Source organism: Spermophilus citellus, assembly GCF_964194105.1.
Source record: "Spermophilus citellus genome assembly, chromosome: 13".
Classification (NCBI taxonomy): Eukaryota; Metazoa; Chordata; class Mammalia; order Rodentia; family Sciuridae; genus Spermophilus; species Spermophilus citellus.
The window spans coordinates 39,977,392-39,991,411 of record NC_138193.1 but is presented as its reverse complement, the minus strand read 5'-3'; positions in this window follow the sequence as shown (position 1 = coordinate 39,991,411).

Here is a 14,020-nt window from a genome sequence, read left to right as displayed (position 1 = left end):
TAGAGTTCCAAATACATCTATCAATATAGGAGAAAACAGAGTGAAACACCAAAATTAAAACTGTTACTGTAATCGAACGCTTCAACATAGAAGAACGAAATTTGGGGAACCAAGTGGGCTTAGAGTACTGATCATTACCTGAAAGTATCATCCAGTTTTGGTGAAAAAATGTTTGCTGAGATTTCTGGAGATTTGTAATTTTTGGAAGCTTGGCAACCCCTTTCAATGAAAGTGTTTCTCGTCTGTCACTGCTTAGGGCTACATCAATCGGAAACAGAACAAAGAGATAGAACTTGAAATTACTTAACTGTGTCAAGTTTCAAGAAGGTAGCACAAACCGTCCTTGATTTAGAGTTTCAAATACATCTATCAATATAGGAGAAAACAGAGTGAAACGCCAAAATTGAAACTATTACTGGAAACGAACGCTTCAACATAGAAGAACGAATTTGGGGAACCAAGTGGGCTTAGTGTACTGATCATTACCTGAAAGTATCATCCAGTTTGGGTGAAAAAATATTTGCTGATATTTCTGGAGATTCGTAATTTTTGGAAGCTTGGCAACCCCTTTCAATGAAAGTGTTTCTCGTCTGTCACTGCTTAGGGCTACACCAATAGGAAACAACATATAGAGATAGAACTTGAAACTACTTAATTGTGTCAAGTTTCAAGAATCTAGCACAAACCGTGCTTGATTTAGAGTTCCAAATACATCTATCAATATAGGAGAAAACAGAGTGAAACGCCAAAATTCAAACTGTTACTGGAAATGAACGCTTCAACATAGAAGAACGAAATTTGGGGAACCAAGTGGGCTTAGTGTACTGATCATTACCTGAAAGTATCATCCAGTTTGGGTGAAAAAACATTTGCTGAGATTTCTGGAGATTCGTAATTTTTGGAAGCTTGGCAACCCCTTTCAATGAAAGTGTTTCTCGCCTGTCACTGCTTAGGGCTACATCAATAGGAAACAGAACATAGAGATAGAACTTGAAACTATTTAATTGTGTCAAGTTTCAAGAAGGTAGCACAAACCTTGTTTGATTTAGAGTTCCAAATACATCTATCAATATATGAGAAAACAGAGTGAAACCTAAAAATTCAAACTGTTACTGGAAACGAAAGCTTCAATATTGAAGAACGAAATTTGGGGAACAAAGTGGGCTCAGTGTACTGATCATTACCTGAAAGTATCACCAAGTTTGGGTGTAAAAATATTTGCTGAGATTTCTGGAGATTCGTAATTTTTGGAAGCTTGGCAACCCCTTTCAATGAAAGTGTTTCTCGCCTGTCACTGCTTAGGGCTACATCAATAGGAAACAGAATTAGAGATAGAACTTGAAACTAATTAATTGTGTCAAGTTTCAAGAAGCTAGCACAAACCGTGTTTGATTTAGAGTTCCAAATATATCTATCAATATAGGAGAAAACAGAGTGAAACGCCAAAATTCAAACTGTTACTGGAAACGAACGCTTCAACATAAAAGAACGAAATTTGGGGAACCAAGTGGGCTCAGTGTACTGATCATTACCTGAATGTATCATCCCGTTTGGGTGACAAAATATTTGCTGAGATTTCTGGAGATTCCTAATTTTTGGAAGCTTGGCAACCCCTTTCAATGAAAGTGGTACTCGTCTGTCACTGCTGAGGGCTACACCAATAGGAAACAAAATATAGAGATAGAACTTGAAACTACTTAATTGTGTCAAGTTTCAAGAAGCTAGCACAAACCGTGCTTGATTTAGAGTTCCAAATACATCTATCAATATAGGAGAAAACAGAGTGAAACACCAAAATTAAAACTGTTACTGTAATCGAACGCTTCAACATAGAAGAACGAAATTTGGGGAACCAAGTGGGCTTAGAGTACTGATCATTACCTGAAAGTATCATCCAGTTTTGGTGAAAAAATGTTTGCTGAGATTTCTGGAGATTTGTAATTTTTGGAAGCTTGGCAACCCCTTTCAATGAAAGTGTTTCTCGTCTGTCACTGCTTAGGGCTACATCAATCGGAAACAGAACAAAGAGATAGAACTTGAAATTACTTAACTGTGTCAAGTTTCAAGAAGGTAGCACAAACCGTCCTTGATTTAGAGTTTCAAATACATCTATCAATATAGGAGAAAACAGAGTGAAACGCCAAAATTGAAACTATTACTGGAAACGAACGCTTCAACATAGAAGAACGAATTTGGGGAACCAAGTGGGCTTAGTGTACTGATCATTACCTGAAAGTATCATCCAGTTTGGGTGAAAAAATATTTGCTGATATTTCTGGAGATTCGTAATTTTTGGAAGCTTGGCAACCCCTTTCAATGAAAGTGTTTCTCGTCTGTCACTGCTTAGGGCTACACCAATAGGAAACAACATATAGAGATAGAACTTGAAACTACTTAATTGTGTCAAGTTTCAAGAATCTAGCACAAACCGTGCTTGATTTAGAGTTCCAAATACATCTATCAATATAGGAGAAAACAGAGTGAAGCCTAAAAATTCAAACTGTTACTGGAAACGAACGCTTCAACATAGAAGAACGAAATTTGGGGAACCAAGTGGGCTTAGTGTACTGATCATTACCTGAAAGTATCAACCAGTTTGGGTGAAAAAATGTTTGCTGAGATTTCTGGAGATTCGTAATTTATGAACGCTTGGCAACCCCTTTCAATGTAAGTGTTTCTCCTCTGTCACTGCTTAGGGCTACACCAATAGGAAACAAAATATAGAGATAGAACTTGAAACTACTTAATTGTGTCAAGTTTCAAGAAGCTAGCACAAACCGTGCTTGATTTAGAGTTCCAAATACATCTATCAATATAGGAGAAAACAGAGTGAAACGCCAAAATTCAAACTGTTACTGGAAACGAACGCTTCAACATAGAAGAACGAAATTTGGGGAACCAAGTGGGCTTAGTGTACTGATCATTACCTGAAAGTATCATCCAGTTTGGGTGAAAAAATGTTTGCTGAGATTTCTGGAGATTCGTAATTTTTGAACGCTTGGCAACCCCTTTCAATGTAAGCGTTTCTCGTCTGTCACTGCTTAGGGCTACACCAATAGGAAACAAAATATAGAGATAGAACTTGAAACTACTTAATTGTGTCAAGTTTCAAGAAGCTAGCACAAACCGTGCTTGATTTAGAGTACCAAATACATCTATCAATATAGGAGAAAACAGAGTGAAACGCCAGAATTCAAACTGTTACTGGAAACGAACGCTTCAACATAGAAGAACGAAATTTGGGGAACCAAGTGGGCTTAGTGTACTGATCATTACCTGAAAGTATCATCCAGTTTGGGTGAAAAAACATTTGCTGAGATTTCTGGAGATTCGTAATTTTTGGAAGCTTGGCAACCCCTTTCAATGAAAGTGTTTCTCGCCTGTCACTGCTTAGGGCTACATCAATAGGAAACAGAACATAGAGATAGAACTTGAAACTATTTAATTGTGTCAAGTTTCAAGAAGGTAGCACAAACCTTGTTTGATTTAGAGTTCCAAATACATCTATCAATATAGGAGAAAACAGAGTGAAACCTAAAAATTCAAACTGTTACTGGAAACGAAAGCTTCAACATTGAAGAACGAAATTTGGGGAACAAAGTGGGCTCAGTGTACTGATCATTACCTGAAAGTATCACCAAGTATGGGTGTAAAAATATTTGCTGAGATTTCTGGAGATTCGTAATTTTTGGAAGCTTGGCAACCCCTTTCAATGAAAGTGTTTCTCGCCTGTCACTGCTTAGGGCTACATCAATAGGAAACAGAATTAGAGATAGAACTTGAAACTAATTAATTGTGTCAAGTTTCAAGAAGCTAGCACAAACCGTGTTTGATTTAGAGTTCCAAATACATCTATCAATATAGGAGAAAACAGAGTGAAACGCCAAAATTCAAACTGTTACTGGAAACGAACGCTTCAACATAAAAGAACAAAATTTGGGGAACCAAGTGGGCTCAGTGTACTGATCATTACCTGAATGTATCATCCCGTTTGGGTGACAAAATATTTGCTGAGATTTCTGGAGATTCGTAATTTTTGGAAGCTTGGCAACCCCTTTCAATGAAAGTGTTTCTCGTCTGTCACTGCTTAGGGCTACATCAATCGGAAACAGAACATAGAGATAGAACTTGAAACTACTTAACTGTGTCAAGTTTCAAGAAGGTAGCACAAACCGTGCTTGATTTAGAGTTTCAAATACATCTATCAATATAGGAGAAAACAGAGTGAAACGCCAAAATTGAAACTATTACTGGAAACGAACGCTTCAACATAGAAGAACGAAATTTGGGGAACCAAGTGGGCTTAGTGTACTGATCATTACCTGAAAGTATCTTCCAGTTTGGGTGAAAAAATATTTGCTGATATTTCTGGAGATTCGTAATTTTTGGAAGCTTGGCAACCCCTTTCAATGAAAGTGTTTCTCGTCTGTCACTGCTTAGGGCTACACCAATAGGAAACAACATATAGAGATAGAACTTGAAACTAATTAATTGTGTCAAGTTTCAAGAAGCTAGCACAAACCGTGCTTGATTTAGAGTTCCAAATACATCTATCAATATGAGAAAACAGAGTGAAACGCCAAAATTCAAACTGTTACTTGAAACGAACGCTTCAACATAGAAGAAGGAAATTTGGGGAACCAAGTGGGCTCAGTGTACTGATCATTACCTGAAAGTATCATCCAGTTTGGGTGACAAAATATTTGCTGAGATTTCTGGAGATTCATAATTTTTGGAAGCTTGGCAACCCCTTTCAATTAAAGTGTTTCTTGCCTGTCACTGCTTAGGGCTACATCAATAGGAAACAGAACATAGAGATAGAACTTGAAACTACTTAATTGTGTCAAGTTTCAAGAAGGTAGCACAAACCGTGTTTGATTTAGAGTTCCAAATACATCTATCAATATAGGAGAAAACAGAGTGAAACCTAAAAATTCAAACTGTTACTGGAAACGAAAGCTTCAACATTGAAGAACGAAATTTGGGGAACAAAGTGGGCTCAGTGTACTGATCATTACCTGAAAGTATCACCCAGTTTGGGTGTAAAAATATTTGTTGAGATTTCTGGAGATTCGTAATTTTTGGAAGCTTGGCAATCCCTTTCAATGAAAGTGTTTCTCGCCTGTCATTGCTTAGGGCTACACCAATAGGAAACAAATTATAGAGATAGAACTTGAAACTACTTAATTGTGTCAAGTTTCAAGAAGCTAGCACAAACCGTGCTTGATTTAGAGTTCCAAATACATCTATCAATATAGGAGAAAACAGAGTGAAACGCCAAAATTCAAACTGTTACTGGAAACGAACGCTTCAAAATATTAGAACGAAATTTGGGGAACCAAGTGGGCTTAGTGTACTGATCATTACCTGAAAGTATCATCCAGTTTGGGTGAAAAAATGTTTGCTGAGATTTCTGGAGATTCGTAATTTTTGGATGCTTGGCAACCCCTTTCAATGAAAGTGTTTCTCGTCTGTCACTGCTTAGGGCTACATCAATCGGAAACAGAACATAGAGATAGAACTTGAAACTACTTAATTGTGTCAAGTTTCAAGAAGCTAGCACAAACCGTGCTTGATTTAGAGTTTCAAATACATCTATCAATATAGGAGAAAACAGAGTGAAACGCCAAAATTAAAACTATTACTGGAAACGAACGCTTCAACATAGAAGAACGAAATTTGGGGAACCAAGTGGGCTTAGTGTACTGATCATTACCTGAAAGTATCATCCAGTTTGGGTGAAAAAATATTTGCTGATATTTCTGGAGATTCGTAATTTTTGGAAGCTTGGCAACCCCTTTCAATGAAAGTGTTTCTCGTCTGTCACTGCTTAGGGCTACACCAATAGGAAACAACATATAGAGATAGAACTTGAAACTACTTAATTGTGTCAAGTTTCAAGAATCTAGCACAAACCGTGCTTGATTTAGAGTTCCAAATACATCTATCAATATAGGAGAAAACAGAATGAAGCCTAAAAATTCAAACTGTTACTGGAAACGAACGCTTCAACATAGAAGAACGAAATTTGGGGAACCAAGTGGGCTTAGTGTACTGATCATTACCTGAAAGTATCATCCAGTTTGGGAGAAAAAATATTTGCTGAGATTTCTGGAGATTCGTAATTTTTGGAAGCTTGGCAACCCCTTTCAATGAAAGTGTTTCTCGCCTGTCACTGCTTAGGGCTACATCAATAGGAAACAGAACATAGAGATAGAACTTGAAACTACTTAATTGTGTCAAGTTTCAAGAAGGTAGCACAAACCGTGTTTGATTTAGAGTTCCAAATACATCTATCAATATAGGAGAAAATAGAGTGAAATGTAAAAATTCAAACTGTTACTGGAAACGAAAGTTTCAACATTGAAGAAAGAAATTTGGGGAACAAAGTGGGCTCAGTGTACTGATCATTACCTGAAAGTATCACCAAGTTTGGGTGTAAAAATATTTGCTGATATTTCTGGAGATTCGTAATTTTTGGAAGCTTGGCAACCCCTTTCAATGAAAGTGTTTCTCGCCTGTCACTGCTTAGGGCTACATCAATAGGAAACAGAACATAGAGATAGAACTTGAAACTACTTAATTGTGTCAAGTTTCAAGAAGCTAGCACAAACCGTGTTTGATTTAGAGTTCCAAATACATCTATCAATATAGGAGAAAACAGAATGAAACGCCAAAATTCAAACTGTTACTGGAAACGAACGCTTCAACATAAAAGAACGAAATTTGGGGAACCAAGTGGGCTCAGTGTACTGATCATTACCTGAATGTATCATCCCGTTTGGGTGACAAAATATTTGCTGAGATTTCTGGAGATTCGTAATTTTTGGAAGCTTGGCAACCCCTTTCAATGAAAGTGTTTCTCGTCTGTCACTGCTTAGGGCTACACCAATAGGAAACAACATATAGAGATAGAACTTGAAACTACTTAATTGTGTCAAGTTTCAAGAATCTAGCACAAACCGTGCTTGATTTAGAGTTCCAAATACATCTATCAATATAGGAGAAAACAGAGTGAAGCCTAAAAATTCAAACTGTTACTGGAAACGAACGCTTCAACATAGAAGAACGAAATTTGGGGAACCAAGTGGGCTTAGTGTACTGATCATTACCTGAAAGTATCATCCAGTTTGGGAGAAAAAATATTTGCTGATATTTCTGGAGATTTGTAATTTTTGGAAGCTTGGCAACCCCTTTCAATGAAAGTGTTTCTCGTCTGTCACTGCTTAGGGCTACACCAATAGGAAACAACATATAGAGATAGAACATGAAACTACTTAATTGTGTCAAGTTTCAAGAAGCTAGCACAAACCGTGCTTGACTTAGAGTTCCAAATACATCTATCAATATAGGAGAAAACAGAGTGAAACGCCAGAATTCAAACTGTTACTGGAAACGAACGCTTCAACATAGAAGAACGAAATTTGGGGAACCAAGTGGGCTTAGTGTACTGATCATTACCTGAAAGTATCACCCAGTTTGGTTTTAAAATATTTGCTGACATTTCTGGAGATTCATAATTTTTGGACGCTTGGCAACCCCTTTCAATGAAAGTGTTTCTCACCTGTCACTGCTTAGGGCTACATCAATAGGAAACAGAACATAGTGATAGAATTTGAAACTACTTAACTGTGTCAAGTTTCAAGAAGCTACCACAAACCGTGCTTGATTTAGAGTTCCAAATACATCTATCAATATAGGAGAAAACAGAGTGAAACGCCAAAATTCAAACTGTTACTGGAAATGAACGCTTCAACATAGAAGAACGAAATTTGGGGAACCAAGTGGGCTTAGTGTACTGATCATTACCTGAAAGTATCATCCAGTTTGGGTGAAAAAACATTTGCTGAGATTTCTGGAGATTCGTAATTTTTGGAAGCTTGGCAACCCCTTTCAATGAAAGTGTTTCTCGCCTGTCACTGCTTAGGGCTACATCAATAGGAAACAGAACATAGAGATAGAACTTGAAACTATTTAATTGTGTCAAGTTTCAAGAAGGTAGCACAAACCTTGTTTGATTTAGAGTTCCAAATACATCTATCAATATAGGAGAAAACAGAGTGAAACCTAAAAATTCAAACTGTTACTGGAAACGAAAGCTTCAACATTGAAGAACGAAATTTGGGGAACAAAGTGGGCTCAGTGTACTGATCATTACCTGAAAGTATCACCAAGTTTGGGTGTAAAAATATTTGCTGAGATTTCTGGAGATTCGTAATTTTTGGAAGCTTGGCAACCCCTTTCAATGAAAGTGTTTCTCGCCTGTCACTGCTTAGGGCTACATCAATAGGAAACAGAATTAGAGATAGAACTTGAAACTAATTAATTGTGTCAAGTTTCAAGAAGCTAGCACAAACCGTGTTTGATTTAGAGTTCCAAATATATCTATCAATATAGGAGAAAACAGAGTGAAACGCCAAAATTCAAACTGTTACTGGAAACGAACGCTTCAACATAAAAGAACGAAATTTGGGGAACCAAGTGGGCTCAGTGTACTGATCATTACCTGAATGTATCATCCCGTTTGGGTGACAAAATATTTGCTGAGATTTCTGGAGATTCCTAATTTTTGGAAGCTTGGCAACCCCTTTCAATGAAAGTGGTACTCGTCTGTCACTGCTGAGGGCTACACCAATAGGAAACAAAATATAGAGATAGAACTTGAAACTACTTAATTGTGTCAAGTTTCAAGAAGCTAGCACAAACCGTGCTTGATTTAGAGTTCCAAATACATCTATCAATATAGGAGAAAACAGAGTGAAACACCAAAATTAAAACTGTTACTGTAATCGAACGCTTCAACATAGAAGAACGAAATTTGGGGAACCAAGTGGGCTTAGAGTACTGATCATTACCTGAAAGTATCATCCAGTTTTGGTGAAAAAATGTTTGCTGAGATTTCTGGAGATTTGTAATTTTTGGAAGCTTGGCAACCCCTTTCAATGAAAGTGTTTCTCGTCTGTCACTGCTTAGGGCTACATCAATCGGAAACAGAACAAAGAGATAGAACTTGAAATTACTTAACTGTGTCAAGTTTCAAGAAGGTAGCACAAACCGTCCTTGATTTAGAGTTTCAAATACATCTATCAATATAGGAGAAAACAGAGTGAAACGCCAAAATTGAAACTATTACTGGAAACGAACGCTTCAACATAGAAGAACGAAATTTGGGGAACCAAGTGGGCTTAGTGTACTGATCATTACCTGAAAGTATCATCCAGTTTGGGTGAAAAAATATTTGCTGATATTTCTGGAGATTCGTAATTTTTGGAAGCTTGGCAACCCCTTTCAATGAAAGTGTTTCTCGTCTGTCACTGCTTAGGGCTACACCAATAGGAAACAACATATAGAGATAGAACTTGAAACTACTTAATTGTGTCAAGTTTCAAGAATCTAGCACAAACCGTGCTTGATTTAGAGTTCCAAATACATCTATCAATATAGGAGAAAACAGAGTGAAGCCTAAAAATTCAAACTGTTACTGGAAACGAACGCTTCAACATAGAAGAACGAAATTTGGGGAACCAAGTGGGCTTAGTGTACTGATCATTACCTGAAAGTATCAACCAGTTTGGGTGAAAAAATGTTTGCTGAGATTTCTGGAGATTCGTAATTTATGAACGCTTGGCAACCCCTTTCAATGTAAGTGTTTCTCCTCTGTCACTGCTTAGGGCTACACCAATAGGAAACAAAATATAGAGATAGAACTTGAAACTACTTAATTGTGTCAAGTTTCAAGAAGCTAGCACAAACCGTGCTTGATTTAGAGTTCCAAATACATCTATCAATATAGGAGAAAACAGAGTGAAACGCCAAAATTCAAACTGTTACTGGAAACGAACGCTTCAACATAGAAGAACGAAATTTGGGGAACCAAGTGGGCTTAGTGTACTGATCATTACCTGAAAGTATCATCCAGTTTGGGTGAAAAAATGTTTGCTGAGATTTCTGGAGATTCGTAATTTTTGAACGCTTGGCAACCCCTTTCAATGTAAGCGTTTCTCGTCTGTCACTGCTTAGGGCTACACCAATAGGAAACAAAATATAGAGATAGAACTTGAAACTACTTAATTGTGTCAAGTTTCAAGAAGCTAGCACAAACCGTGCTTGATTTAGAGTACCAAATACATCTATCAATATAGGAGAAAACAGAGTGAAACGCCAGAATTCAAACTGTTACTGGAAACGAACGCTTCAACATAGAAGAACGAAATTTGGGGAACCAAGTGGGCTTAGTGTACTGATCATTACCTGAAAGTATCATCCAGTTTGGGTGAAAAAACATTTGCTGAGATTTCTGGAGATTCGTAATTTTTGGAAGCTTGGCAACCCCTTTCAATGAAAGTGTTTCTCGCCTGTCACTGCTTAGGGCTACATCAATAGGAAACAGAACATAGAGATAGAACTTGAAACTATTTAATTGTGTCAAGTTTCAAGAAGGTAGCACAAACCTTGTTTGATTTAGAGTTCCAAATACATCTATCAATATAGGAGAAAACAGAGTGAAACCTAAAAATTCAAACTGTTACTGGAAACGAAAGCTTCAACATTGAAGAACGAAATTTGGGGAACAAAGTGGGCTCAGTGTACTGATCATTACCTGAAAGTATCACCAAGTATGGGTGTAAAAATATTTGCTGAGATTTCTGGAGATTCGTAATTTTTGGAAGCTTGGCAACCCCTTTCAATGAAAGTGTTTCTCGCCTGTCACTGCTTAGGGCTACATCAATAGGAAACAGAATTAGAGATAGAACTTGAAACTAATTAATTGTGTCAAGTTTCAAGAAGCTAGCACAAACCGTGTTTGATTTAGAGTTCCAAATACATCTATCAATATAGGAGAAAACAGAGTGAAACGCCAAAATTCAAACTGTTACTGGAAACGAACGCTTCAACATAAAAGAACAAAATTTGGGGAACCAAGTGGGCTCAGTGTACTGATCATTACCTGAATGTATCATCCCGTTTGGGTGACAAAATATTTGCTGAGATTTCTGGAGATTCGTAATTTTTGGAAGCTTGGCAACCCCTTTCAATGAAAGTGTTTCTCGTCTGTCACTGCTTAGGGCTACATCAATCGGAAACAGAACATAGAGATAGAACTTGAAACTACTTAACTGTGTCAAGTTTCAAGAAGGTAGCACAAACCGTGCTTGATTTAGAGTTTCAAATACATCTATCAATATAGGAGAAAACAGAGTGAAACGCCAAAATTGAAACTATTACTGGAAACGAACGCTTCAACATAGAAGAACGAAATTTGGGGAACCAAGTGGGCTTAGTGTACTGATCATTACCTGAAAGTATCTTCCAGTTTGGGTGAAAAAATATTTGCTGATATTTCTGGAGATTCGTAATTTTTGGAAGCTTGGCAACCCCTTTCAATGAAAGTGTTTCTCGTCTGTCACTGCTTAGGGCTACACCAATAGGAAACAACATATAGAGATAGAACTTGAAACTACTTAATTGTGTCAAGTTTCAAGAATCTAGCACAAACCGTGCTTGATTTAGAGTTCCAAATACATCTATCAATATAGGAGAAAACAGAGTGAAGCCTAAAAATTCAAACTGTTACTGGAAACGAACGCTTCAACATAGAAGAACGAAATTTGGGGAACCAAGTGGGCTAGTGTACTGATCATTACCTGAAAGTATCATCCAGTTTGGGAGAAAAAATATTTGCTGATATTTCTGGAGATTCGTAATTTTTGGAAGCTTGGCAACCCCTTTCAATGAATGTGTTTCTCGTCTGTCACTGCTTAGGGCTACACCAATAGGAAACAACATATAGAGATAGAACTTGAAACTACTTAATTGTGTCAAGTTTCAAGAAGCTAGCACAAACCGTGCTTGATTTAGAGTTCCAAATACATCTATCAATATAGGAGAAAACAGAGTGAAACGCCAAAATTCAAACTGTTACTGGAAACGAACGCTTCAACATAGAAGAACGAAATTCGGGGAACCAAGTGGGCTCTGTGTACTGATCATTACCTGAAAGTATCATCCAGTTTGGGTGAAAAAATATTTGCTGAGATTTCTGGAGATTCGTAATTTTTGGAAGCTTGGCAACCCCTTTCAATGAAAGTGTTTCTCACCTGTCACTGCTTAGGGCTACATCAATAGGAAACAGAACGTAGAGATAGAACTTGAAACTACTTAATTGTGTCAAGTTTCAAGAAGGTAGCACAAACCGTGTTTGATTTAGAGTTCCAAATACATCTATCAATATAGGAGAAAACAGAGTGAAACGTAAAAATTCAAACTGTTACTGGAAACGAAAGTTTCAACATTGAAGAACGAAATTTGGGGAACAAAGTGGGCTCAGTGTACTGATCATTACCTGAAAGTATCACCAAGTTTGGGTGTAAAAATATTTGCTGAGATTTCTGGAGATTCGTAATTTTTGGAAGCTTGGCAACCCCTTTCAATGAAAGTGTTTCTTGCCTGTCACTGCTTAGGGCTACATCAATAGGAAACAGAACATAGAGATAGAACTTGAAACTACTTAATTGTGTCAAGTTTCAAGAAGCTAGCACAAACCGTGTTTGATTTAGAGTTCCAAATACATCTATCAATATAGGAGAAAACAGAGTGAAACACCAAAATTTAAACTGTTACTGTAAACGAACGCTTCAACATAGAAGAACGAAATTTGGGGAACCAAGTGGGCTTAGTGTACTGATCATTACCTGAAAGTATCATCCAGTTTTGGTGAAAAAATGTTTGCTGAGATTTCTGGAGATTTGTAATTTTTGGACGCTTGGCAACCCCTTTCAATGAAAGTGTTTCTCGTCTGTCACTGCTTAGGGCCACATCAATCGGAAACAGAACTTAGAGATAGAACTTGAAATTACTTAACTGTGTCAAGTTTCAAGAAGGTAGCACAAACCGTCCTTGATTTAGAGTTTCAAATACATCTATCAATATAGGAGAAAACAGAGTGAAACGCCAAAATTGAAACTATTACTGGAAACGAACGCTTCAACATAGAAGAACGAAATTTGGGGAACCAAGTGGGCTTAGTGTACTGATCATTACCTGAAAGTATCATCCAGTTTGGGTGAAAAAATATTTGCTGATATTTCTGGAGATTCGTAATTTTTGGAAGCTTGGCAACCCCTTTCAATGAAAGTGTTTCTCGTCTGTCACTGCTTAGGGCTACACCAATAGGAAACAACATATAGAGATAGAACTTGAAACTACTTAATTGTGTCAAGATTCAAGAATCTAGCACAAACCGTGCTTGATTTAGAGTTCCAAATACATCTATCAATATAGGAGAAAACAGAGTGAAGCCTAAAAATTCAAACTGTTACTGGAAACGAACGCTTCAACATAGAAGAACGAAATTTGGGGAACCAAGTGGGCTTAGTGTACTGATCATTACCTGAAAGTATCAACCAGTTTGGGTGAAAAAATGTTTGCTGAGATTTCTGGAGATTCGTAATTTATGAACGCTTGGCAACCCCTTTCAATGTAAGTGTTTCTCGTCTGTCACTGCTTAGGGCTACACCAATAGGAAACAACATATAGAGATAGAACTTGAAACTACTTAATTGTGTCAAGTTTCAAGAATCTAGCACAAACCGTGCTTGATTTAGAGTTCCAAATACATCTATCAATATAGGAGAAAACAGAGTGAAACGCCAAAATTCAAACTGTTACTGGAAACGAACGCTTCAACATAGAAAACGAAATTTGGGGAACCAAGTGGGCTTAGTGTACTGATCATTACCTGAAAGTATCATCCAGTTTGGGTGAAAAAATATTTGCTGAGATTTCTGGAGATTCGTAAATTTTGGAAGCTTGGCAACCCCTTTCAATGAAAGTGTTTCTCGCCTGTCACTGCTTAGGGCTACATCAATAGGAAACAGAACATAGAGATAGAACTTGAAACTACTTAATTGTGTCAAGTTTCAAGAAGGTAGCACAAACCGTGTTTGATTTAGAGTTCCAAATACATCTATCAATATAGGAGAAAACAGAGTGAAACCTAAAAATTGAAACTGTTACTGGA